The following is a 5,197-nucleotide window of genomic DNA, read 5'->3' as shown; positions in this document are numbered from 1 at the left end:
CACCTCCGCCTATCATCCGCAGACCAACGGCCTCAAAGAGCGATTTAACCGTACCCTCGGGGACATGCTCTCTATGTACGTCGTATCCAACCACTCGAATTGGGACCTCATCCTCCCTTATGTGACTTTCGCCTACAACACCGCCGAGCAGTCTAATATTGGCTTCTCGCCCTTCTTTCTTCTTTACGGCCATCATCCATCTGCTACCATAGACACCATTCTGCCGTACCAACCTGACGCCTCCGAATATACCCCTGTTTCCGAAGCCGCGCAACACGCAGAAGATTGTCGCCAAATCGCCCGGTCACTCACAACTGACGCCCAGTATCGCCACAAATTCCGCCACGACAACGCTCACACCACATCGCACTTCTCTCCTGGTGCGCTTGTTTGGCTGTGGATACCATCAAGTACTCCTGGACTCTCCTCAAAATTTCTCGCAAAATATCACGGCCCCTACCGTGTCCTGGAATGAATATATATATATATATATATATATATATATATATATATATATATATATATATATATATATATATATATATATATATATATATATATATATATATATATATATATATATATATATATATTCTAGTATTTTGACATAAGGATCTTCTATACCCTGATTAATTTCCACTGAGTCGACTGCTTTCTCCTTTCTCGTAATCAATGAAGGCTATATATAGAGGTTGGTTATTTTCAGCGCATTTCTCTGCCACCTGATCGATAGTGTGAATATGATCTATGGGTATTCTTTCTTTTAGCTAGGTGCGTCGTCATGGTCAGTTGTTTTCTGGCATGCACGCGAGTCATAACAATGGTCGTCGAGAGCACCTGTACACTTTATTTGCAGCATAAGTTTAGTTGCTCTGTGCTTTTTCCATAAAAACGGGGCGGCGGGTTGCGGGGGTGGGGTGGAGGCAATTGCATTAAAAAGTAACGCGATACCTCACGTTAGTGAAAAATGTTCATGTGAGTGTGTTAACCATTACAGTTACGATGTGCTTTGGACGTCAGGAATGTCAGTTTGAATGTCAGCATCGGCTGCGGCCTGCCGCGACCTCGTGGCGCATTTTATCAGTTCAGCATGGGCTCCTACTGTTATCGGCACTGTCTGTCCAGAAAGATGAAAAATCACATTCCAGGCGCCCTTGACCGGCTATCAACGCAGCTGCGGCACGGCCTTCGCCAAACAGTGTCAGTCCAGAAACGACACCAGGTCATTTGTGAAGTGAATATTTATTCTGCTACACATATGCCCAAAACCGATACAGCAACCATCGCCAGGGCACATCGCGAAGCTCATCGCGCGTTTCTTGCACGTCACACGGCACACAGCAGTGGCTGTCGCAACCACCGTGCACCCTCAGCTGAAATATGTAATTTACGAGCAGGTGTCATTCTGATAAACCTTACACAAAAGCTGTGAGAACACGCGAAAGCGGCGAAATTACAAACGAGGAAAACATGCTTGTACGAACCTCGCATGCGGAACATTTGTGCACCACACACAATATTATTATACAATATATCTCCCAATGATTTACAAGCATCCCTCCATTCCCCGACATTACTCTCTGTCCCACAGTAGCTCTAAGACCTATTCCAGGGCCAACTGCGCGTCCTGTTCGAAAAATGTTCGGCACCGTTACGGCAGAACGCGGGCTCCCAACCCGTCCCTCACAGTGTTGGAGCACTGAGAACCAATGCGCTGATGCAATTTGCATGTCTTCAGAAGCGTAGAAGACAACTTATGGCGCACCAGGTCCTTGTTTTTTTACCAGTTTACTTGTTTCCTCTAGTCGTATTATACAACGCGGTTGTAATGTGCGTTTTCACTGGGACATATGACGGAGTCTTGAAAGCAGAAGTTATATTTTTTGTTTTGATCGTTTACTTATTTTTCCGGTAGTCTTCATAATTACGCACAAGTAATAATAACGCGAGAACGCTCGTTTCTGACGTCTGCCGACCATCAACAAATGTCACTTAAAAGAAGTTGTGTATTGTTAGGCGCCACAAAAAACTTCGCGTCCCGTAAAACTCAACGCACAACCATGCGAAACTAACCGCTAGGCACAGTGCATAGGGGACATAGGGGCGCACCCTTTGCTAACTGCGCACCGACTGACGCCATGGCTTGCGCCATTGCGAGAGCACTGTGAGGTAGGCGTGCTTTTCACAACCGCCATATTGTGCCGGCCGGCGTGCTCAGCGAAACTGCTTGAAATGCAGCGTAGTTTGGTAAAAAGTAAACGTTTCTCACCTTGGCACTGTCGCAGACTACAGGAGTGCCACGAACCACGCCAGAACAGCCGACAGGCCATAAAGCATGCGCACCTCTTCACGTCTGCTCCGACGCCACTCGCTCGTGCACGCGCGCTAACACTGGTGGCGCCACTGAAGAGAGGGGATGTCGACTAATTTGCGACATGTTTCGTAGGGCTGTATTTGGCCGAATGTCTGCTCTTCGAGAATGTATTATCTGCCGAGGCGGCCGTACGAAGAGACAGGAACTATACATTCGGCCCAAAGACGCAATTTATTGGACGAGCACAAGTATTTATAAACAACAAACACGTGACATAAACAGCCGATCAACAAGTGCACGTAAACACAAGCAAGCAAATAGGCAATCCATCAATTTGAAACCAAAACTAATGGATGTAAGTTTGCGGGAGTCTGCTTCTTCTACGTCCGTGTCTCGTTCGCACAGTTTTCTTCAACAAACGTTTGCCTGGCGCGCACAGATCTGACACAATCTTTTTGTTGTGTTGTTCATCAGTCCATGCGTCAAGATCTGTGTTGTGGCATGCCGTGCTGGAGTGCAGTGGGGCCTTTTTTTGTCAGGATAGGGGGAATGAGCTCACACTGTCGCGCTGTGTAGACAACTCTTCTCACATACAATACATTATTAATGGCACCGAATTAACCTCTTTTAGGCTTAGCACCTGCTCCTCTGCCCTTATTATTCAATTCTGAATTGAAGCTTGTCTATATTTTTGGTTTCTTCAACAGGTCAGCTCAAGGAACAGCAGCCTCAGCAGCCTCAAAACAAGCTGGACGTTCTGTTCCGAAGTGAAGCTTGTCTATATTGTTGCTTTCTTCAAAAAGACAGCTCAAGTACTCGTAAATTAAGCGTAAATAAATTTATACAGCGTGTTCAAAATTAGGCTTTACGGACATTTTTCTTTAAATGTGAATTGCGGTAAGCTAATGCTGTTTTTGCGCGTTGGCAATGTCACCAGGCGGACACAAATTGTGGTAATAATTGCCTCTGTATATTAGGTTTTAAATAAAATTATTTAATTTGTTATTGGCCCCCAAAAGCAACTGCTCCAAGTTCTCGGTATAGGTTTGTACGCTAGCTTCAGCCAATAAAAAGTTAATTAATGAATTTTAGCTAGTTACTGAATTTACAGGAACAATTATTAGGCCAATTTGTGTCCGACTCGCCACATTACCAACATGCAAAAGCTGCTAATGCCACACGGCATTTCACAGTATTTGTTTCACAGTTAGTGTGTTGATTTTTTGTGTGTGAATAAAGAATTATCTGTGTGATGTTCATTTTCATTTCGGCTTGGGCTTAATTGCGCAATGATCACTTCCCGAAACAAGTCACAAACCGATCGATTAGTCCCACTGCTACTGGTAGGGCCTGACCAGGGACATATAAACAGGAGCGGAGCTAATCAGTAGGTTTGCGCCTGGGTTGTGATCGTCAAATAATTCAGCTCCGAGCTGCACTGTGCAGTTGGTGTAAACACTGCGGCTATCTGACGAATCTGTGTGGCACAGATGTTGCAGTATTGACGCGCTCCAATGAATATATAGCTTGCGCCAATGAAAAACAGATTCCAAAGGCGAGCCACACTTGTATTAAGAGAATAAACACTTCCACATACAGCTTTATTGATTTCTAGTACCAAAGCTTAATTCACAGCATAGAGATCTGTTTCTAGCACTGAAGCATTACAAGTGCCAAAGCGCAATGCTGGTCATCTAACAAAAAGCGTGCGAGCCTAACAAATTCAGGTACAAAAGATGCATATCAGTAAAGCAGTACAATAGGTGCAAACAACTTAGCACAAATTCAAACAAAGGTAGCGGATAACTGTTCACAGCGCTAGCCAAAAAAAAAAGTGCTGCAAGAGTGAAATGAGGTCACAGAATATAAATTCCATATTATGCTTCACTCTCAATGATTTCGCTTGTAACCTTTGAAACAACAAACAAGGCATCACCGGCTTGCATACATGTAGAACAATACCACGTAAACTGAAACTGAAATAGAGAAACTTGCAATGCAGTGGAAATGCATACACTACCTACTCTTCTGGAAAATTTCACGTAAAGTAAAATGCAAAGAAAATAATGCTCACGCAGCACCGGCAAAAACAGTAGGCGAGACAAAAATGTACAATGATACACAAGTAAACAAGACTAGACAAAAAATTACTGTTTTTGCTTCAAATGAAAAGTATGTCCTGCCCTCATGATGCACAATGAACTTCGCCACTTGCGTCTTGATTCACTTAGTCTTTTTCAGGCTGTTTTGGTGCTTTGGGTAAGAGACGCTCAGGAGCTTGCCGCAACCATGACTTAATTATGGCCTCAACGATGACCGCAGCGCTGTAAGGTGCTTTGCACGCAGCAATTGAAAAAGAAAGTACAGCGCAATAAAACAGCTACATGCAAGCATCCCTTTTACTTTACTGTGTGGCTTTGCATTAGGTTAGCCAATTAGACAAGGTGTGGCACGTAACATGAACCAAGGATTAAAAAAATGTGGTTATTGGAGCTGGGCGAAACCAACGGCTTATCGTTTTCTGTCATGTGGCGTTCCTCAGATTATTTTTAAATTCCGTTTATTTATTAGAGAAAATTAATTATGGAAATTTTCTATTCGTTCCTTTAGGGTCACGTGCCTTCAGGTGCTTCCCATTCCTTTATTGTTTGTCTATGTGATTGGCTGTCGGTGGAATGCTTATCACTTTTTGCAGATCACAGTGCGCGCTTTCCATGTTCAGGAAGGATGTGCTGACGCGCTTTCAAGACTATGCTGAGAACGACGTTGGCCACTCACTTTGAGGCGGTGAGCCCGTACGCTTCGTTCTCTCAGGACATGCTTGGCAGCGCTACAGTACGGTAGCGCAAGAGTACAATCACATGGTTTTTTTACATAATTTGC

This window comes from Amblyomma americanum, unplaced genomic scaffold (assembly GCF_052857255.1).
Source record: "Amblyomma americanum isolate KBUSLIRL-KWMA unplaced genomic scaffold, ASM5285725v1 scaffold_412, whole genome shotgun sequence".
NCBI classification, from domain to species: domain Eukaryota; kingdom Metazoa; phylum Arthropoda; class Arachnida; order Ixodida; family Ixodidae; genus Amblyomma; species Amblyomma americanum.
This window is presented reverse-complemented; position numbering follows the sequence as displayed.